Source organism: Arachis ipaensis, chromosome B4 (assembly GCF_059453495.1).
Source record: "Arachis ipaensis isolate K30076 ecotype BB chromosome B4, ASM5945349v1, whole genome shotgun sequence".
NCBI classification, from domain to species: Eukaryota; Viridiplantae; Streptophyta; class Magnoliopsida; order Fabales; family Fabaceae; genus Arachis; species Arachis ipaensis.
In genome coordinates, this window is record NC_142439.1 from 43,490,952 (window position 1) to 43,514,572 (window position 23,621).

A 23,621-nucleotide genomic window follows, 5' to 3' on the forward strand; every position below is an offset into this window, starting at 1 on the left:
ACAAGAGGCCATAGCAGAGTTTGATGGATGCAATGAAAAAGTGATAATCTTACCTGATAAGGATAAAAAAAAAAGTGATGCTGCAACTTTCTGCATAAAACCCTTCTGAGGAACTTCAAAAGCTTGCTAATATAGCCAATGTAATTGCTTTCTGTTTCATACTTTCTTCTTAAATAACTCAGGACTTGCTTAGGGACAAGCAAGTATTAAGTTTGGTGTTGTGATGCCAAGGCATCTTAGGCTAGTTTCACTAGTATTTTTCTATTAGTTTTAGTGGTTTTATGCATTTTCTTGAGCTTAAAGTAACCAAGAATGGTTAAAAGAATAACAAAGCAATGAACCATCCAAACAATATGGTTTTGATGCAAATTCCATGAGTTTTAGTTATATTACTTGAATGCTATGAATGGAAGATTTCTCATGAAATTTTGCAAGACTTTGATACATTTGTTTGGATGATTTCAGGGAAGAAGAGGCTAAGCAAGGAAGCAACAAAATCAATAAAGGAAGCTTGAATATCACATGTGGAGTTTAAGTTCCAGTTTAAGCCTAAACTGGAGCTTAAACGCCAGAATCATGAAGGATAAGAAATGCTGGAATTGAAGTTTAACCTCCAGTTTAACCTTAAACTGGAGGTTAAACGCCAGAATGAAAAGTCCCACCAAAGAAGCATTCCACGTTTAACCTCCAGTTTGACCTCAAACTGGAGGTTAAACGCCAGAATAATAATGCCACTCAGGAAGGAGTTCCACGTTTAACCTCCAGTTTGACCTCAAACTGGAGGTTAAACGCTAGAATGGGAAAAGCACCAGGGAGCCATTTCCACGTTTAAGCTCCAGTTTGACCTCAAACTGGAGCTTAAACGTGTTCGACAGATTTTCTCCTCCAGGGTTGCTCTCTCCATTTCCACGTTTAAGCTCCAGTTTGACCTCAAACTGGAGCTTAAACGTGTTCGACACCTCCAGGGCTACCCTTCTAAGCTTCCATGTTTAACCTCCAGTTTAACCTTAAACTGGAGGTTAAACGTGTTCGACCTCCAGGATGCTTCCTTCCATTCCCACGTTTAACCTCCAGTTTAACCTTAAACTGGAGGTTAAACGTGTTCGACCTCCAGGGCTGCCCTTCCTTTATCCACGTTTAAGCTTCAGTTTAACCTTAAACTGAAGCTTAAACGTGTTCGACTACATTACTCTCCAGGGCTGCCTTCTTCCATTTCCACGTTTAAGCTTCAGTTTAACCTTAAACTGAAGCTTAAACGTGCTTCTACAAGAGGCCTCACTGGAAGTATCTGGCGTTTAAGCTGCAGTTCAAGCTTAAACTGCAACTTAAACGCCACTCTTGAAAAAGGTTTCTGGGCCAATAACATTGCGGTTTAAGTTAGTCTTTGAGCACAAACAATAACTTAAACTTACTCTGGTATGAAACCCAATTGAATATCATGGTTTATGGGATTGGGCCTGAAGGATTGATGAGTTTGAAATCTCAATTTATTGAGTCATGTGTCATTATTTGATTATCACTAAGTTGGCTCAATGAATGTTACAGAGTTTGGATCAACAGCCTCATCAAGATTATGGATCATAAACCCAAGGCAAAAGGAAAGCAAGGAGAGGCCTCAAAGCCCAAGAAGCACAACAGAAGCTCAATATAGAAAGTGTATAAATAGGATAGAATTTAAGTTAGAGAGGACTTTTTACTTCACTTTTAGCTAGTTTTCATTTTTTTTGTAATTGAATTCAGAGCTATGACTCACTAAACCCCCTTTCATTGGGTTAGGGAGCTCTATTGTAATTCAATGAATCAATAATAGTTTATCTTCTTCTTCAATCTTTTCTCTTGAATTTTGTTAGAAAGCTTCTCGATCTAATTCCATTTAGTAGTTGTCTTGGGAAAGAAACTACTCATACTTGGAATCCTTCGGAACCTTGGGAAAGGAATGGAGGATTCATGCTAGAGAAGCTTTCTCACAGTGAATTGGATTGGGGTTTGGATGGATATTGTGACATGTAATCCTACCAAATTGTGGTTCATGAAACTGTGTGGTATAATCAGTGATCAAGCATCATCTCTTCTTATGAACATTTAAACCAAGGGATTGGGAATTTGTTTGTTTTTAGAGAGAATTGGTGAGCCAAGGGATTGGGATCCAATCATATAAGATTGCCAAGCAAAATTCAATGAACGCATTGGTTGAGGAAGAGATAAACATGTTTTGATTCGGAGATCTCAATATCTCCTATAACCCAATGAATTCCCCATTTCTGATTTCCACTTTCTCTTTACATTCTGCTACTCAATTCATGCAATCACCCCCATTCCCTTTTAATTTCAGCAATTTAGTTTCTGCTCTTTAATTCATGCAATTTAAGATTCCGCCATTTCAATTTCTTGTCATTTACTTTTCCCGCCAATTTTACATTCCGCAATACTCATCTCAATCTTGATTCCGCTCAACTAGAACAAACTTCTAATCCGAATTGCTCACTCAACCAATCCTTGTGGGATTCGACTTCACTTTATTGTGAGTTTTTACTTGACGATAACCGGTGCACTTGCCGGAAGGAATTTTGCCGATCGTGCAATTTCCTAAATCGTAGCATAACTAGTTTATGTGCATCACCTTTGCTTGTAACTCCCTTATTTTAATCATGGGATTAGACTCTACCTTCTTTTTAAACTGCGCTCCAAGCCACTTAGTGTGCAGTATCCCAACTCTGTGCGTTTACATGCAGGTGTGTTGGAGGTTCAAGCTTCTTAACTGCCATGTGGATTCATCCCCAACCTTATGAGTATAGAGCCAGAATGGACAGTCCTTCTGACACACAGCTCTAACCCTGACCAAATCACACTTCTTAAATTTGATGCTCCTAGCCGTATGAACTGCATATGCTAGCACAGTCTCCTTAAACTCTTGTCTGGATGCATAAAGTGTCCCTACCTCCCACCTATAGCTGCTCATATCCTTCAAAGGTTTATGAACTGGAAACCTATGACCCACTCTATCTGATATATCATCACCATTATTCTCAGCTGCGTCCTCATAACCCTCATCCCCACCAATCATGTGGTCCATCTCCAACTCATCACTATCTGCTCCATCCTCATCACTAAACTGACTTATACCTTTACCCTTTTCCTTCCCAGCAGTAGCTTCTTCTGGCACAGAATTACCATCGTCAAATCCACTATCACCCTCAAAATCCTCATCACTATCAGTGAAGTGCACCTCTCCTACACTGTCCCCCTCCTCATTAGATGGCATGTACTCTGGGTCCTCACTATCTTCGTCATTGGACTCACTTCCATCTACCTGAAACTCATCCCCCACATCTCCACCCTCGGTTGCCTTATTAGGTTCGGCACTGGCCCCTACTGCCTCAGCCCCGTGCCCTTCAAAAACAACCAAGCCCAGCCCATCATCTGTTCCCTCTTCTGTAACTCCCCCAACGTCAACGTAACCCACTTCTGGAAACGGCTCGGCATCGCCAACATCATGGACAACATACAACTCTACCAAGCCCCGTAACCCAGCAATGTTGCACATGTCGATTGCTTCTGCGTCACCCTTCATCAACTTCAGGGAAGTCTCCATATCATTAAAGCTTGGATCTTTATACCACAACGCAATAATGTTGGCCTGCAAGTACCCAAACTGCCTTAGTTCTTCATAGGCCTCAAACAAAGACCAACGATCGCTGTCAATGTCCTTGATGATGGTACTTTGGCCCTTTAGGTACTTAAAAACCCCCTCCTCATAACCGAATGCACCCCCATGATGCACCCTCACATTCATATGCACCATCTTCTGCTCAATCAACCCCGCAATACAGCAGAATACATTACTCACAAGCACATATAAAGCAGAATACATTACTCACAAACCCTAGCTATGGCAGCAGACTCAAAAGACTGCATTCAACCCCTAAATGCTCGGACAGAGCAACATCGTCATCAAAACCAAACCAACAACATGTTCTGAACAGTTGACGTCATGGCTTGAGGGATGGAAAGTAATCGTACCTGAACAATCAGCTGCTGCAGCGATGACGATCACTCACCAATGTCTCAGCACACCAATTCTCAACCTTAACCCCCCAATAACGACAATGATTTCTGTTCGCACCTACGTCTGAGGGTTTCGCAGCAACGTTTCAGTTCTTAAGTGTTTCAAGGTGATTTATGCGTTGCTTCATGAGGAGGTCTGACACTTCGCGGGAATGAACATTAAGGGACAGAAACCGCAAAGGGCAGAGTTGTCATTAAATTTTATTTTTGGTGCGAAAGGACCATTTTAATACAACTGTCAACTTCGGGGACGATTTTGTTTCAAAAAAAAACTTAGGGACGAAACAAATTTTTGACCCCTACGTTAGGGACCAAAATTGAACTTAACCCTTTTTAAATTGGTGAGGCAGATCTTAGCTGGTTAAGAGCTATACGTGCAACGCTGTCTCTTAATTGAAATCTCTTAATTGGTTAACTTCTGCCATGCATCAATTTTTGGCACCGTTGCCTGGGAGTTGCAATAGCGTACTAAATTATTAATTAGTGTATATATTTTATTTTATTTTTATTTGCATATTTTGTTTTTATTTCTGTTACCACGAGTTACATGTCTTTCTCATTGAATGACGCGTTCATTGCCTAATCCGAGTTTAGTCCCATTTGACCCTGAAATTGAAAGAACTCTTTCACATATTAGACGAACTCGACATCGGTTAGCCTCCGAGGGTGGTAAAGTGGTTATTATCAATTCACCAGTCTCATCTGAGGGCGAATCTGAACCGCCATCTGAGAGTGAGACAAGCTCATTTACTACTGATCCAGTTGATTTACGTGCAGGAAACATGGCAGCACCTAGGAAAATTACCCTCCAGGAGGCAGGAGCCCCAGATTTTACACTACAGCCGTATCAAGTACATCACCCAACTGCAGCTGCAGATTTTGAACAAAAAACCACACTGATCAACTTGGTGCCCAAGTTTCATGGCTTACCTGCTCAAGAGCCTATCAAGCACCTTAGGAATTTCCAGACAGCCTGTTCTACTGTTAGGCGTCATGGTGCAGATGAAACTTCTATTCTGTTAACCGCTTTCCCATTTTCTCTTGAGGAAAAGGCGAGGGAGTGGTACTACTCCCAACCTGAAGCAACTGTTACCAATGGGGATACACTTAGGAGAGAATTTTTGGAAAAATATTTCCCAGCTAAAGTCACAGATAGACTGAGAAAAGAGATTTCCTGCATTGTTCAAGGTGAATCAGAGACTCTCTATGAATATTGGGAGCGCTTCAACAATCTCCTGGACGCATGTCCCCATCACATGATTGGTAAACTAGTATTGATCAACTATTTCACCCAAGGCATGAACCCCCAGGATAAGACTACATTGGAAGGTGCCAGTAATAGTTCTCTGAAAAAGTACAAAACCGCAGATGAAGCATGGCAACTGATCAGCAACTTAGCTGAGTCCACTAGGAATCACAGACAGAGGCGCAACCCCAAAGCTGTTGCAGAGATCTCCACTAGCAAAGAAACTACTGCTCTAACACAGAGTATATGTGAAATGACCAACCTACTTAAACAGATGCAGTTCAATCAACAACAAGCACAACAAGCTCAGCCTTCACCACAACAAAGCCAACAGTTAGTTCCACAAAGAGTATGCGGGATCTGTGCTGATTATAGTCATTATACTGATGAATGCCCACAGCTCCAGGAAGACAACACTGTGGCAGCCACTCACAACTTTTATGACCGCCCGAATCAAGGATACAATCAACAAGGTGGGAACTACAACCAAAGTGGCAACAATAACCATGGATGGCAAGACAACTCCAACCAAGGCTGGAGAGATAATTCTAACCATGGCTGGAGGGATAACTTTAACAGAGGAGGCAGAGACAATAATGAAAACCAGAGATGGAACAACAATAACAACAACAGACAGCAGAATCAGAACCAACCTAAGACAATCACAAGGACCCCAGCAGACCCAACAACAAGTTTCTCAGACTGCTTATTCTAATTCCTCATCATATGACGAGATGCTCCGTTCTCTTGCACAAGGACAACAAGACATGCATGCTCAGCTGAACTCTAGTTTGAATGGCTTAACTACCACTTTACAAGCTCTCGTCTCCCGGATGGATTCCTCACTTAATTCCACACATCAACCTTCAACCTCTAATGGAATTCCTTCTCAACCACTACCTAATCCCAAGGGTGGCATCAATGCCATCACTCTAAGTTCTGGAACCACATTACAGGAGAAGAACCATGAGGAGCCAAGCCCACCAGAAAACGTGCCAACAGAGGATGTGGTGGAAGTGGAAGAAGCTGAAGAAGAAGAGGACGTACAAGACATAGTTGAAGAAGAAGAAGCTCAGCCGCAGAATAAAGCACCAAGGGATGCTGAAGCTACAAATCACACCCCTCCTATTCCATCTCCATAACTTGCGAGGAAGCCCAAAAAATAGATGGAACTTGACCCCAAAATGGTAGAAATATTCAAAAAGGTCGAGGTAACTGTTCCCCTTTTTGATGTTATTCAACAGGTACCTAAATACGCAAAGTTTCTAAAAGATTTGTGCATACATAAAGATAAAATTAATGAATTAGAAACTATTCCTTATGGTAGTTCTATATCTGCTTTAATGGGAAATATGCCTGAAAAATGTAGTGATCCAGGTCCATGTATGGTTAGATGTATCATTGGAGGTGTGATATTTTCTGACTGTATGTGTGATTTAGCAGCATGTGTTAGCATAATGCCTTTGTCTATATATGATACTTTGAGGCTTCCTCCCTTAAAAAGGTTGGTAGCTCGTTTTGTGTTAGCAGATAAAAGCATTATTATAGTAGTTGGAATCGCTGAAGATGTACTAGTGAGCATTAAGGGGCTCACGTTTCCCATTGATTTCTACATCCTGGAAATGCCCCCTAATGACTCAAGAAGACCATCATCAATCCTGCTTGGAAGACCATTCCTGAAGACTTCAAAGTTCAAGCTAGATACATTCTCAGGAACCTACTCTTTTGAGATAGATGGCAGGACAGTGAGTTTCAGTTTGAATGAAGCTATGAAGCATCCTCCGGAAGATTATTCTATCTTCCAATGCGACATTATTGATGAAACTGTAGCTGAAGTTCACCAGGAAGAATTAGAAGAGAAGTACATGGAGCAAGGTCCAAGTGTGGGGACACTTTCTGAAAACCATGAGAAGACTTTACCATTATCACTAGTCCTGGATGATCCAGAGCCTAGCTTTGAGTAGAAATTAGAGTTAAAGCCCCTTCCTCCACACCTAAAGTATGCTTACCTTGAGGACAAGCAGAAGTTCTCAGTCATCATTGCAAGGGAACTCACTTCTCAATAGGAAGAACAACTACTCAGAGTGCTGAGAAAATATAAGAAAGCAATCGGACGGAGCTTGGCGGATATAGTAGGCATTAGTCCCCAAATTTATGAACACAGAATATTCTTAGAAGAGGGAGCAAAGCCTGTCCGTCAGCCTCAAAGAAGATTGAATCCCACCATCTTAGAAGTTGTCAAGAAAGAAGTAACCAGACTACTTGAAGCAGATATCATTTACCCCATCTCAGATAGTGAATGGGTCAGCCCAGTACAAGTAGTGCCCAAGAAGTCTGGAGACACAACAATAAAGAATGAGCAAGGAGAGCTTCTGACAACTAGAGTACAGAATTCATGGAGAGTTTGCATTGACTATAGGCGTTTCAATCAAGCCACTCGCAAGGACCATTACCCCTTGCCATTCATTGATCAAATCCTTGATCGCTTGTCAGGTAAATCTCAATATTGTTTTTTAAATGGTTATACAGGATACTTTCAAATTCATATAGCTCCTGAAGATCAAGAAAAGACTACTTTCACATGTCCCTTTGGAAATTATGCTTATAAGAGAATGCCCTTTGGCTTGTGCAATGCACCAGCTACCTTCCAAAGATGCATGATGAGTCTTTTTTCTGATCTTATTGAGAACTGTATGGAGTTTTTATGGATGATTTCAGCATATATGGTGATTCATTTAACCATTGCTTGGATAGTTTATCTATAGTGTTAGACAGATGTGTTAGTACAAATCTCGTATTAAATTTTGAAAAATGTCACTTTATAGTCAAACAAGGAATTGTACTAGGACATGTTGTATCTAATACTGGCATTTCTGTAGATCTAGCACAGGTGGATGTTATTTCTAGTTTACCTTACCCCTCCTCCGTGAGGGAAGTCCGTTCGTTCCTTGGCCATGCAGGTTTTTACAGGAGATTCATTAAGGACTTCAGTAAGGTAGCATTACCTTTATCCAGATTGCTGTAGAAGGAAATTGAGTTCGAGTTCAATGAAAGCTGTATGCAAGCGTTTGATAAGCTGAAGACCGCCCTGACTCAAGCTCCAATTGTGAGAGGACCAGACTGGAGCCAGCCATTTGAAATCATGTGTGATGCTTCCAACCATGCAGTAGGAGCAGCGCTGGCTTAGCGCGAAGGTAAGGACCTTTTTGTAATTGGTTATGCATCTAAGACTTTAGATGCTTCTCAGTCTAATTATACTACTACTGAAAAAGAGCTTCTTGCTATTGTTTTTGCTCTGGATAAATTCTGAGCCTACTTACTTGGTACTAAGGTAGTAGTGTACTCAGACCATGTAGCTCTAAATATTTATTAGCTAAAAAGGAATCCAAACCGAGGCTAATACGTTGGATACTGCTGGTGCAAGAATTTGATTTAGAAATTAAGGATAGGAGTGGTAACCAGAATTTAGTGACAGACCACTTGAGTCGCCTTGAGCACATTAAGGGTGACTCCACTCCTATAAACGATAATTTCCCATTTGATAACTTACAAGCAGTTTCTGAAGTAGTTCTTTGGTATGCACCTGTAGCTAATTATCTAGTTAGCCACACTGTTCTTCCAAATTTTACTAAGCACCAGAGAGACAAGCTGAAAAGCGAGTCCAAATATTATATATGGGACGATCCATATTTATGGAGGTGTGGTGCTGACCAGTTAATTATACGGTGTGTGCCTCAATCAGAATTCCAGTCTATTTTAGAGGCTTGCCACTCGTCTGAGAGTGGAGAACATTTTGGCCCTCAAAGAACAGCTAGAAAAATTCTAGATTGTGGATTCTGGTGGCCTACTATTTTTAAAGATGCTGCTGAATTTTGTAAATCTTGTTCCCCATGCCAAAGGTTTGGTAATATATCCAAGAGGGATGAGATGCCTCAACAGTTTATGCTTTTCTGTGAAATTTTTTAGGTTTGGGGCATTGACTTCATGGGTCCATTTCCAAATTCTAGCGGTTACTCTTATATACTGCTAGCCGTTGATTATGTTTCTAAGTGGGTGAAAGCAATTCCCACCCGCACTGATGATGCTAACATTGTTGTTTCCTTTGTTAGAAACCATATTATCTATCGCTTTGGATCACCACGAGCAATCGTGAGCGATTAAGGCACCCATTTTTGTAATAGGAGACTGATAGGATTACTGAAGAAGCATGGGATAATTCACAAAGTAGCAACAGCTTATCATCCCCAGACCAATGGGTAAGCAGAAGTCTCTAACAGAGAGATTAAACGTATTCTGGAGAAGATAGTAAAACCTCACAGGAAGGACTAGAGTGCCAGGCTACAAGATGCACTCTGGGCTTATAGAACAGCGTACAAGACACTAATTGGGATGAGCCCCTTCCGCTTGGTTTACGGAAAGGCTTGCCACCTCCCCGTAGAGGTAGAACACAAGGCTTTCTGGGCTGTGAAAGAGTGCAACATGAATCCTACAAAAGCTGGTGCTAAAAGAAAGCTACAACTGGCAGACCTAGAGACTCTTCGCCTAGAAGCATATGACAACTCCAGGCGTTACAAGGAGAAAATGAAGGTTGTCCATGACAAGCACATTAGAAGGAGAGAATTCAAACCAGGGGAGTTAGTTCTTCTTTATAACTCCAGATTGAGGCTCATGCCAGGTAAACTGAGATCAAGATGGGAAGGTCCATACATAGTAGAGAAGGTAGAGCCATACGTAGTTTTCCACTTGCGTCATCCTATTAACTCCAAATTTCTAAAGGTCAATGGACATCGCCTAAAGCCTTACCATGGTGAGAAGATGAAGAATCAAAAAGAACTAGAGATTTTTCTCTTGGAAGATCCACCAAGAGATGCTAAATGAGCCTAACGAGCGTACAACTTAAGGACGTAAAAGCAAAGTGCTAGGTGGGAGACAACCCACCATGGTATGATCGTTCCGTTTCAGTCTTAGCTTTCTTTTTCCTTTATTTTTATGATGTTAATGACTCTTCTCATCATCCCTGCATTTAGCTACATACAGTTTGCATGTGCATTTTGCATATTAGTTAAAAAAAAAACACGCACGTGACGCGTAAGCGTCGCTGACGTGTCCACGTCACAGGTGCGTTGGGAAGAAAATAAATTGAACAGAAAGTCACGTGAAAGCGTGGCTGGAGGCGTGCCTTAGGCACAAACATGCCCACCCGTCCGTGTCACCTACGCGAACATGTGGCCCTGTAAAGTCGACGTACATAGGTGTATGGCAGCATGTTGCGATGGAGCTGGGCTGGACTGATGCTAGAAGCACCAGCTACATCATGCGACCGCGTGCCCCATGCGGCCACGTCGTTTTCAAAACATCACCATTCACGCGATCGCGTCAACCACGCGATCGCGTCACCTTTAAAATTTTGGCAAAAAGTGTTTGAAACAGAGAGTCGCGCAAACGCGGGGCTGCTCTCGCGCCATTCACACAATTCAAGTCACGCGACCGCGTTCCCCACGCGTCCATGTCACTTGACATATTCACATGCCACGCGACCGCGTGACCCACGCATCCACGTCGCATGCAGCACACAGAATATTCAAATCAGCCAAAATATCTTATCTTTTCTTCCCCCAAATCCTAATTTTTCTTTTCCTTTGTTATTTCTTTCTTCCCCCTTATTCTTCCTCTACTCATTCTCACTTTTTACATTCTCCATCCTTGTTTTTCACACCCATCATCAAGGTTCTCTTCTTTCTTTCTTTACTTTTTACTTTCCCTTCTCAATTTTATTTATGTTTTAAATTTTTCTTTTCACCTTCATTATCTATATTTTCCCTTATTTTTCTTTCTTCTTATCCCTTCTTATTGGTGTTGAAATTTATTTCAGTCTTTATTTTCCATATTTTGCTTGTGGATTATCATGGATTTGTTTGACAATTATATATTACTTTTCATAAGGGTTGTTTGCATGTTCAAATTTCCTACTCTCTATAACATCTTCATCATGCATGCCGAGTGTTTGTGAAATAGCCCGTATGGTATTGCACATTATTTTAATTTATTCTATTCCACTACTTTATTGCCTGCTTTTCACAGAACCCCTTTTATAATTTATTAATTTAATTTAATTGTCAATACAAACAGGTTATTAGTTTGAAAGACTTGGTAATCTAACTTGGACATTGAATGCTTGATCTATGCTACTCATGCCTTTGCCAACATGCCAATAAACATCTTGCATTTAATTGCCATCACATGCAATTACTATCTTACCTTTGATGAACTTTTCACATGTAATTTAGACCATGTGTTAACGACATCCCTCTTTACCATGCATTGTTTACCACTCATAATATTCGCTCCCTTGCTCGAACCCTTAACTTTACATGTACTTACCTCTTTCCTTTTTCAGGATGGCCACCAAGAAAGGAAAAGAGAAAGCTATTCCCAAACCACCAGCAAGGAGAGGAACAAAAAGAGCATTAGTAGCAGAGCCATCTTCAACAGCAGTAAAGCCCTCAACAAAAAGAATCAAGAGGATTATCAAGGTCGATGAAAAAGAAAAAGCCTTTCTAGCAAAGGACACTGTGCGGTTTCCTAACCCTACTGTGAGCAGATGTTCCCCATCCTGGCAGAGAGGAATTACAACCATGAATACCTTCTCATCCTCCCAAACCACATTGGTGACTTTGTTGAGCCACAAATTGAACGAAGACAATGGGAATTCCTACGAAGACAGCCGCGGCAGGTTAATCTCTCATGGGTAGTAGAATTCTACTCCAACTTTCACGTGCCAACCATGCAGTCTGTCTTCGTCCATCAAAAGCAAGTCCCCACAATTGAAGAGGCCATTCAACAAGATTTAGATCTTCCCCCTGTTCCAGAAGGATTGGATGCATTTCAAGAAGCCTCACTCAAGCGCCAGACATACCAATTTGACTGGGACGCCGTTCTTAGAGTTATAGCACAACCTGGTAGCCTATGGATCTACGGATACCATCGATCCCGACCAAAAGGGATATCGGCTTCAGCACTTACCTTGGAGGCTCGAGTATGGGCATAAATCATGTCCCATTATGTATTCCCGGGCACTCACGAGTCCTCCTTCACCGCAGACATGGTTGTTTTACTTTGGTGTATCCTTACAGACCAGCACCTCAATTTACCAAGACACATCCGAAATGCAATGGACACGTACAGATAGCGGGCAACTTACCTTTTTCTGCCTTGGTTTCAGATCTCGTCTCGGCAGCCGGAGTCTCCTACAGAGCTGGGGACACCAAAGCCTTCCTTCCACAGGATGATCAGTACGTCCCTAACGGGAAATATATCAGACCGCCAGCAGCCACTACAAGTCAGCTTACAGAACCAGCTGAAGAAATTCCTTCTTCAACACCACAAGCACCTACAACAAACCAACTGCTCCATCAGATACTTGAAAGGTTGGATCGGCAGGAACACAAAGCAAAGTTAAGAGAGCGACGTAACAAGCACCGATTCACATACCTTAAGGAGCTATTTATGGGAAAATACAGATCTGACGACCCAGATGTCCCGGACTCCACCTCATTTACCAGCACAGGGAGACATGACAGCCCCGATAGTGGAGATGTTGCTACCAGCCCCCCTTTGTTCCTGACAGATGGCACCGAGGACGGTGCAAAGCCTTAAGTGTGGGGAGGTCGGTCAGTACCTGACTTCCGGAGGTAATTTCTTTCCCTTAAACACCAGTAAAATAGGATATTTAGTCAATTTTTCTTTTGTAGAATAGAATACATTGCATAGAAATAGATTATTCACATGCATGTTCTACTTGATTGAAAATAATAAGTTTTTTTCTAAGACCCTACTTTTTGAAAAATTTCACTAATTTAAATCAAAACCTTTGTGTAAACTTGTTTGAAGTTGTATTTGGAACATAGTTTAAAAAGCTAAGAACACACAACCTGAGAGATTTGAGCTTAATTACATGGTTACATTATTTAACCATAAATATTTTATTCTTGTGTGTTTGCTTCTCTATGATTGTGATCTTTATTTTGTTTCATCCTATATGTCCAATGTTTAATATGTTATATGCATGCGTATGATTGAGGCCATTATTTGTTTAGCTCATTTATCCCAAATAAGCCTACCCTTTAAATTACCTTTGTCAGCCACTTTGAGCCTTTTTATCCCATTTGTTCTATATTTTACCACATTACTAGCCTTAAGCGGAAAAATAATTAAATATCCCAATTGAATCCTTGATTAGCTTAAGATAGGAATGGTGTAATAATTAAGTATGGGAAGATTGTGGGAACAAGGGTTAATAAGGGGATGCTTCATGATAAAATAATGGGAATTTGGGTACCTACTCATGTGAAACTATGAAAATTCAAAATCCATGTGCATTGATAAGTTATGTTTCTTTTTTCTAATTAAAAAAAATATTCAATAAATAACTAAATAAATAAGGGGACAAAATTACCCCAATGTTAAGTTAATGAAAAATCAATGCATATGTGATAAAACTAAAGAAAGGTTGATAGGTGAGTATGTAATGCAAAAGTGAAGACTATGGGTAGCTAGGCATGAATTAGAATTGTATAGAGTATATGTATGTTAGGTGAAAGCTTAGGTTAACTAAGGATTCAATTTATAAAGCTCACTTAGCCATATATATATATATATATATATATATATATATATATATATATACCCTTACCCTTACCTTAGCCCCATTACAACCTTAAAAAGACCTCATGATGTTTGCATTGGTATATTAAATATTGTTGATTGGTTAGGTGAAGAACAATTTTTAAAAAGCATGACTAGAGAAGAGTAGAGTGATTACCCTATACACTTGAGAGAATATAGTGCACATACACTACCAGTAAGGGCTCAGTGCTTAATTCTATGTTCCCTTCTTTCATGAGCTGTCTTTTTACAATGTTACCTATATTTACTATATGAATTGAGTTAGTGAAATATAATTTATATTTGTCTTGAAGAGCTTACTTACTTTTAACCAAGTAGACAAGAAGCATATAGTTGCATTTACATATGTATATAGGTTGCATTGCATTTCATGAGTTTTACATGTCCCTACTCATTCACTTTATCTCCTTCAACTAAGCATGAGGACATGCTAATGTTTAAGTGTGGGGAGGTTGATAAACCCTTATTTTATGGTTTATATTGTGTTTAATTGTGTGGTTTTATCAATTCTTTACCCACTTATTCATATGATAAGCATGAATTTACAATTCCTTCCCAAAATCACTCCATGATTGAAAACTTGCTTCCTAGAGACTTTTAATTATTTATTTCAATTCTCCTTTATCCCATTCGATGCCGTGATTTGTGTGTTAAGTGTTTCAGGCTTCATAAAGCATGAATGACTTGGAAATTGGAGAGGAGGCTTGCAAAAATAGAAGGAACACAAGAAACCAAGGAGATGACCAGCAAGCAATGACGCGAGCGCATGGCCCATGCGGATGCGTGCTTGACGCGAACGTGTGGATTGGAGTGCAACGCATGATGCGGATGCGTGAACGCTGTGAACGCGTGACAAGAAAAATCGCTGACTGACGCGAACGCGTGGACGACGCGTACGCATGACCTGCGCGATCTGCAAAAATAATAGAATACGCTGGGGTGATTTCGGGCCACTTTTTGACCCAGTTTTCGGCCCAGAAACACAGATTAAACCTAGGGAACATGCAGAGACTCAATAGGCATCCACTCATATTCAGATTCATCATATTAGGATTACACTTAGTTTTAGATCTGAATCTAGATTGGTGTTACATTGATAGTTTTATGCTTTTGCTTGGATTTTTAGATGCTGAAAGTCATTACATCCGTTGAAGACATTACTTTAGTTTGCTTCTTTACTCCCTTATTTTTAATTAGTTACTCATTGACTCTATTCAATTAAGTATGTTACATTTTGGATTTATTAATATATGAAGTTATTTTTATTTTAATTAATTTTAATTCTCTATTTTAATTTAATTAATCATATCTTCTCATATTTTTATGATTATTAATTTCATGTCAATGGAGTAGAATTTCTACTTGACATGGGGGTTGATTAAGAGGTGATACTTGAGTTAGAATGCTCAAAAGCTTGGTTAAACTGGACGTTGTTAGCTAACTTCATACTTACTAACACTAGACCTCCTCAAGGGAGAGGGCTAGGATCTGAGGGTAAGAGTTAGTTCAATCACCATATCTTTCCTTATTTAGTAAGGGAAAATCGAGTGAGAACAACAATCTTTTTACACCACACTTGAAAAGATCCCAACAAGGATAGAAGTTCCACTTAATTATTTCCCCAGTCAAGGCCTTTTATTCAGAATATCAATAATTGTTTTTAGTTTATTTTTATTGCCTTAATTTACAATTATTTTAATTACTCATTATCAAACTCAACTTTTTGGGAATTTTCTGATTAATAAATTAGCACTCTTTCCTGCAACTCGTTGGGAGACGATCTGGGACTCATACTCCCAGTATTTTATTTCTAAAATTTGTGACAACCCTTTTTAATTTGGTGAGGCAGATCTTAGCTGGTTAAGAGCTATACGTGCAACGCTGTCTCTTAATTGAAATCTCTTAATTGGTTAACTTATGTCACGCATCAGTGAAGAAATGAAGAATGGATAGCTAGGTTTGTTTAGAATTGTTTAGGTTGTCAGAGGTTAGGTGGGAAGTTTAAGTTAATCAAAGATTCGAATTTCATACTCACTTGACCATATGCATCCTACCTTGACCCTAGCCCCATTACAACCTATAGGAAAGTCCTCATGATATTTGTATGCATGCATAAAGTAATTGTTGATTGTTAGATGAAAAACAAGTCTTGGAAAGCATGATTAGGGGAGAATTGAGTGAATCAACCCCATACACTTGAGTGCCTAGAGCGGATACACATCCGGTGAGGGTTCGATCGCTCGATTACATGTTTCCACCCATGATCATCTTTTCTTGAAAGTTTGCAAACTTTTTCAATGATTCAATCTAATTGTGGTTTGCTTTGATTGCTAATGCCTTAGCCCTTGTGCTTGCATGTGTTTTCTTGGAATTTGATTTATTTTGAAAAAGCCATTGCATCATGTAAATAGATTGCATATAGATAGATTGCATTTAGTTAGTTTGCATTGAATAAATGTGATACTCTTTGCTTCTTTCTTGATTTTAGCATGAGGACATGCTTAGTTTAAGTGTGGAGAGATTTGATAAACCCCGATTTCATGATTTATCTTGTGCTTATTTTAGGGGATTTTACCACATTTTTCCACATTTATTCAATGAAATAGCATAGTTTTGCAATTCTCCCTTGAATTGTGCTTAAGTGTAAAAACATGCTTTTTAGGCCCTTAATTTGGTGATTTTGATTCACTTTAATTCCATTCGATGCCTTGAAGTATCTGTTGAGTGATTTCAGGTTCATAAGGCAAGTATTGGATGGAAGAAATGTGGAGAAAAGCATGCAAAGTGGAGAATGCATGAAGAAACAAAGATTGGGAATGCATCAATGGACGCGCACGCGTACAAGGCGTACACGCGCAAAAGTGGTTTCACATAGAGACGCGCACGCATACATGACGCGTCCGCGCAGATGAAGAATTTGCCAATCGACGCGCACCCGCACATAGCGCGCATGCGCCGATACTCTCACATGGTCCACTTAAAGGCAAAATGCTGGGGGCAATTTCTGAGCTGTCCAGGCCCAAATCCAACTTGTTTCTGAGTGTATTTCATGAAGAATTGAAGTCCAAGCAAAGGGGGAGCAATTAGTTTAGCCAAAATGAGCCTTTAGTTAGTTTTCTAGAGAGAAAAGCTCCCTCTTCTCTCTAGAATTAGGTTAGGATTAGGTTAGATTGTCTTAGATCCATGTTTAATTACTTGATTTCATCTTGTTTCTTTTATAATTTCTCATTTATACATCTTGATTCTGTTGTTTGTGATGTTAATGTCTTATTTTTCTCTGTTTTGTGATGATGAACCCATGTTGGATTTGGTTTACATTTAATGCAATTTGATGTAATTGTTTCTTCTATGGATGAATTGAATTGTGATCTTACTTTTCTTGCAATTAGTAGTTGTTAGATTTTACTATTTCTTGCAATTTATGATGCTTACTTTTATTGCACTCTATGTGTTTGATGAAATGTTCTCTTTAGTTGTTGAGTAGTTTTGTCAACTCTTGGTCTAAGCTAAGAGAATTGGGTAACCTTGAGTCATTGGATATAATGGATTTGGTGATTTGAGAACCATTGGTGATCAATTTGACACCCATTGATGCTAACCCACTACTAAGTTAATTTAGTAGGTAGGTTGGGACTTAAGGGTTGATGTGATCAAACCTATTTGACATACTTCAAGCTTAGGAGTAGACATTACGTACTTAAGGCTTCTGGGAAGTAGACTTAATAGGTTGGCCTCTTATGATTATCAATATTTGGTTTGTTGACAAGGACGGTGATCTCAATTACCTAAGTCTTAGCCAAGAGTTCTTTATCTTTCTTTATTTAATTACTTGCTTAATTTACTTTTCTTGCCCTCTTATGAACCAAAACCCCCCTTACCCATTTATAGCCAATAATTGAGCACTTCATTGTATCCTAGGGAGATGACCTGGAGTCCAAATACTTCAGTTAATTTTCATTGGGGTTTGTTATTCGTGACATAAAACCACAAATTTTTTATTGCGAGAATTGTCTGTCGGTTTGGAGCTATGCTCACAATGAAATAATTCTTTTCTATAAAAAGAAAATCTAAACCGACACGACAATTTTTCTTAAATCATGAATCTCCTTTATTGTGTTGTAAAATTGATGACAAGGAGGACCGTGCACAACCTCAAACACATGGTTTGAGCAATGAAGGGTGTATAGAAGAAGTTGGAGGTGGAGGTAGTCAAGAAGGAGCACAAGGGCATAGACCTCGCATTGGCTAAGTGTGGAGAGGTCCCCCTTCCTAAGTCACCATCATCCAACACAACATTCAAGCGGGTAAAATTCTTATCCCTAAGCTTTGCTTTCTCACTTGAATATGGTTTGATTGAAAATGACGGTCAACTTATAGCTCTTTGTGGAGTTAAGAGTAAGAGAGAGTTGTGTAGTGGTTGGAGACACCATTCTAGGTTCATGACGGTTACATGCTCAAAGTTGAATAGCAATGGTTAGTGTAGAACCAAATTGCATGGGTCTAGGAAAATATTTGGATGCTCAATTGAGAATTCACAAGCCTTGTCACCCAAATTTAACTATGGTATTTGGTGCACGAAATTGTGATCTCTGGTAATGGCTCCAAAAACATGGTGCTCTAATCTCAATTTATAATGTGTCACAACTTCGATACAACTAACCAGCAAGTGCACTGGGTCGTCCAAGTAATAAACCTTACGTGAGTAAGGGTCGATCCCACGGAGATTGTTGGTATGAAGCAAGCTATGGTCACCTTGTAAATCTCAGTCAGGCGGATATAAAACAGTTATGGAGTTTTCAAAATTAAGTAATAAAATAAGGATAGAAACACTTATGTAATTCATTGGTGAGAGTTTCAGATAAGCGTATAGAGATGCTTTCGTTCCTCTGAACCTTTGCTTTCCTGCTATATTCATCCAATCAGTCTTACTCTTTTCTATGGCTGGCTTTATGTAAGGGCATCACCGTTGTCAATGGCTACATCCCATCCTCTTGTGAAAATGGTCCAAATGCTCTGTCACAGCACGGCTAATCATCTGAGGTTCTCGATCATGCTGGAATAGGATTCACCCTCCTTTTGCGTCTGTCACTACGTCCAGCAATCGCGAGTTTGAAGTTCGTCACAGTCATTCAATCCCAGAATCCTACTCGGAATACCACAGACAAGGTCTAGATTTTCCGGATTCTCATGAATGCCGCCATCAATCTAGCTTACACCACGAAGATTCTGATTAAGAGATCCAAGAGATACTCATTCAATCTAAGGTAGAACGAAAGTGGTTGTCAGGCACGCGTTCATAGGGAATGATGATGATTGTCATGTTCATCACATTCAGGTTGAAGTGCGAATGAATATCTTAGAAGCGGAATAAGTTGAATTGACAAGAAAAGAGTAGTACTTTGCATTAATCTTTGAGGAACAGCAGAGCTCCACACATTAATCTATGGAGTGCAGAAACTCTACCGTTTGAAAATACATAAGTGATAATGGTTCAGGCATGGCCGAATGGCCAGCCTCCAAAACGTGATCAATATGATCCAAAGATGGTTCAAAAGATCATAAGATGTCTAATACAATAGTAAAAAGTCCTATTTATAATAAACTAGCTACTAGGGTTTACAGAAGTAAGTAGTTGATGCATAAATCCACTTCCGGGGCCCACATGGTGTGTGCTTAGGCTGAGCTTGAATGTTACACGTGCAGAGGCTCTTTCTGGAGTTGAACGCCAGCTTTTGTGCTATTTTGAGCGTTGAACTCCACTTTGCAACTTGTTTCTGGCGCTGGACGCCAGAATTGGGCAGAGAGCTGGTGTTGAACGCCATTTTCCATCGTCTAAACTTGGACAAAGTATGGACTATTATATATTTCTGGAAAGCCATAGATGTCTACTTTCCAACGCAATTGGAAGCGCGCCATTTTGAGTTCTGTAGCTCCAGAAAAACTACTTTGAGTGCAGGGAGGTCAGAATCCAACAGCATCAGCAGTCCTTCTTCAACCTCTGAAGCTGATTTTTGCTCAAGTCCCTCAATTTCAGCCAGAAAATACCTGAAATCACAGAAAAACACACAAACTCATAGTAAAGTCCAGAAATGTGAATTTAACATAAAAACTAATGAAAACATCCCTAAAAGTAACTAGATTCTACTAAAAACATACTAAAAATAATGCCAAAAAGCGTATAAATTATCCGCTCATCACAACACCAAACTTAAATTGTTGCTTGTCCCCAAGCAACTGAAAATCAAATAGGATAAAAAGAAGATAATATACTATGAATTCCAAACTATCAATGAAACATAGCTCCAATCAGATGAGCGGGACTTGTAGCTTTTTTGCCTCTTGAATAGTTTTGGCATCTCACTTTATCCATTGAAGTTCAGAATGATTGGCATCTATAGGAACTCAGAGTTCAGATAGTGTTATTGATTCTCCTAGTTCAGTATGATGATTCTTGAACACAGCTATTTTATGAGTCTTGGCCGTGGCCCTAAGCACTTTGTTTTCCAGTATTACCACCGGATACATAAATGCCACAGACACATAATTGGGTGAACCTTTTCAGATTGTGACTCAGCTTTGCTAAAGTCCCCAATTAGAGGTGTCCAGGGTTCTTAAGCACACTCTTCTTTTGCTTTGGACCTTGACTTTAACCGCTCAGTCTCAAGTTTTCACTTGACACCTTCACGCCACAAGCACATGGTTAGGGACAGCTTGGTTTAGCCGCTTAGGCCAGGATTTTATTCCTTTAGGTCCTCCTATCCACTGATGCTCAAAGCATTGGGATCCTTTTTATTTACCCTTGCCTTTTGATTTTAAGGGTTATTGGCTTTTTGCTCTTGCCTCTTGGTTTTAAGAGCTTTTGGCTTTTTCTGCTTGCTTTTTTCTTTTTCTTTCTATTTTTTTTCGCTATTTTTTTCTTTTTTTTTTTCTGCAAGCTTTGTTCTTTACTGCTTTTTCTTGCTTCAAGAATCATTTTTATAATTTTTCAGATTATCAAATAACATGTCTCCTTGTCATCATTCTTTCAAGAGCCAACATATTTAACATTCTTAAACAACAACTTCAAAAAACATATACACTGTTCAAGCATTCATTCAGAAAACAAGAAGCATTGTCACCACATCAATATAATTAAACTAAAGTTCAAGGATAAATTCGAAACTCATGTACTTCTTGTTCTTTTGAATTAAAACATTTTTCATTTAAGAGAGGTGATGGATTCATAGGACATTCATAACTTTAAGACATAGTTACTAACTACTAATGATCATGTAATAAGACACAAACATAGATAAGCACTTAACAGAGAAAACGAAAAACAGAGAAAGTAAGAACAAGGAATGAGTCCACCTTAGTGATGGTGACGTTTCCTTCTTGAGGAACCAATGATGTCTTTGAGCTCTTCTATGTCTCTTCCTTGTCTTTGTTGCTCCTCCCTCATTGCTTTTTGATCTTCTCTTATTTCATGAAGGATGATGGAGTGCTCTTGATGTTCCATCCTTAATTGTCCCATGTTGGAACTTAATTCTCCTAGGGAGGTGTTGATTTGCTCCCAAAAATTCTGTGGAGGAAAGTGTATCCCCTGAGGTATCTCAGGGATTTCTTGATGGTGAGCTTCTTCATGTGCCTGTTGAGATCCATGAATGTGCTCTCTTATTTGCTCCATCCTTTTCTTAGTGATGGGCTTGTGAGATGAATCTTTCCATCTCCCATGGCTCAGAGGTAGAAGCAATTGTCCTCCCTTTCCTCTTTCTTGAGGTTTCTCTGGCCTTAGGTGCCATTAATGGTAATGGAAAAACAAAAAGCTTATGCTTTTACCACACCAAACTTAGAATATTGCTCGCCCTCGAGCAAGAGAAGAAAGAATAGATGAAGAAGAAGAAGATATGGAGGAGATGGAGGGATGTGTGTATGGATGTGAGTGGTGAATGGAAAACAGAAGGGATGACCATGAATGGAGAGATAGAAGGTAAGGTGGGTGGGGATCCTATGAGATTCACAGATCCTGAGATGATCCTGTGGTGTCCACAGATCCTGAGGTGTCAAGGATTTACATCCCTGCACCCATTAGGTATGTAAAATGCCTTTGCACACAACTCTGGGCGTTCAGCGCCAGATTGGTGCTTGTTCTGGGCGTTGAACGCCCATTTGTTGCCCATTTCTGGCGTTGAACGCCAGAACCATGCTTGTTCTGGGCGTTCAGTGCCAGCTCTTCTCCAGGGTGCATTTCTGGCGTTCAAACGCCCAGATGCTGCCCCTTTCTGGCGTTCAGCACCAGAACCATGCTCTGTTCTGGCGTTGAACGCCTAAAACATGCTTCTTATTGGCGTTTAAACGCCAGTAAGGTCTTCCTCCAGGGTGTGATTTTTCTTCTGCTATTTTTGATTCCGTTTTCAATTTTTATATTTATTTTGTGATTCCACATGATCATGAACCTAATAAAACATGTAAAATAATGAAAATTAGATAAATAAACATTAGGTTGCCTCCCAACAAGTGCTTCTTTAATGTCAATAGCTTGACAGTGGGCTCTCATGGAGTCTCACATATGTGCAGAGCTTTGTTGAGACCTCCCAACACCAAACTTAGAGTTTGACTGTGGGGGCTTTGTTTGACTCTGCTTTGAGAGAAGCTTTTTATGCTTCCTCTCCATGGATGCAGAGAGAGATCCTTGAGTTGTAAACACAAGGTTGTCCTCATTTATTTGAAGGATCAATTCTCCTCTGTCCACATCAATCACAGCTCTTGTTGTGGCTAGGAAAGGTCTTCCTAGGATGATAGATTCATCCTCATCCTTCCCAGTATCTAGGACTATGAAATCAGTAGGGATGTAAAGGCCTTCAACCTTTACTAATACGTCCTCTACTTGTCCATAAGCCTATTTTCTTGAATTGTCTGCCATCTCTAATGAGATTTTAGCAGCTTGTACCCCATAGATTCCCAGTTTCTCTATTACAGAGAGGGACATGAGGTTTATCCCTGAACCAAGGTCACACAGAGCCTTTTCAAAGATCCTGTTGCCTATGGTACAAGGTATTACGAACTTTCCAGGATCCTGTTTCTTCTGAGGCAATCTCAGTTGATCCAGATCACTTAGTTCATTGGTGAACAAGGGAGGTTCATCTTCCCAAGTCTCAATACCAAATAATTTGGCATTCAGCTTCATGATTGCACCAAGAAACTTGGCAGCTTGCTCTTCAGTAACATCCTCATTCTCTTCAGAAGAGGAATACTCATCAGAGCTCATGAATGGCATAAGGAGGTTTAATGGAATCTCTATGGTCTCTAGTTGAGCCTCAGATTCCTTTGGTTCCTCAGAGGGAAGCTCCTTATTGATCACTGGGTGTTCCAGGAGGTCTTCCTCCTTGGGATTCACGTCCTCTCCTTCCCTTATAGGTTCGGCCATGGTGATCAATTCAATGGCCTTGCACTCTCCTTTTGGATTTTCTTCTATATTGCTTGGGAGAGTACTAGGAGGGATTTCAGTGACCCTTTTACTCAGCTGGCCCACTTGGGATTCCAAATTTCTAATGGAGGACCTTGTTTCATTTATGAAACTTACAGTGGCCTTAGATAGATCAGAGACTAAGTTTGCTAATTTAGAGGTATTTTGTTCAGAGTTCTC

At 39.9% G+C, this 23,621-nt stretch overlaps 1 non-coding gene across 1 annotated transcript; it reads right to left on the minus strand.

Moving 5' to 3' along the window:
• Positions 1–5,219: 5,219 nt before the first annotated feature.
• On the minus strand, positions 5,220–5,327 carry LOC148567346 (small nucleolar RNA R71). The gene has a single exon (XR_015882094.1). It is a non-coding gene; the product is annotated as a small nucleolar RNA R71 (small nucleolar RNA).
• Between the last annotated feature and the right edge of the window lie 18,294 nt (positions 5,328–23,621).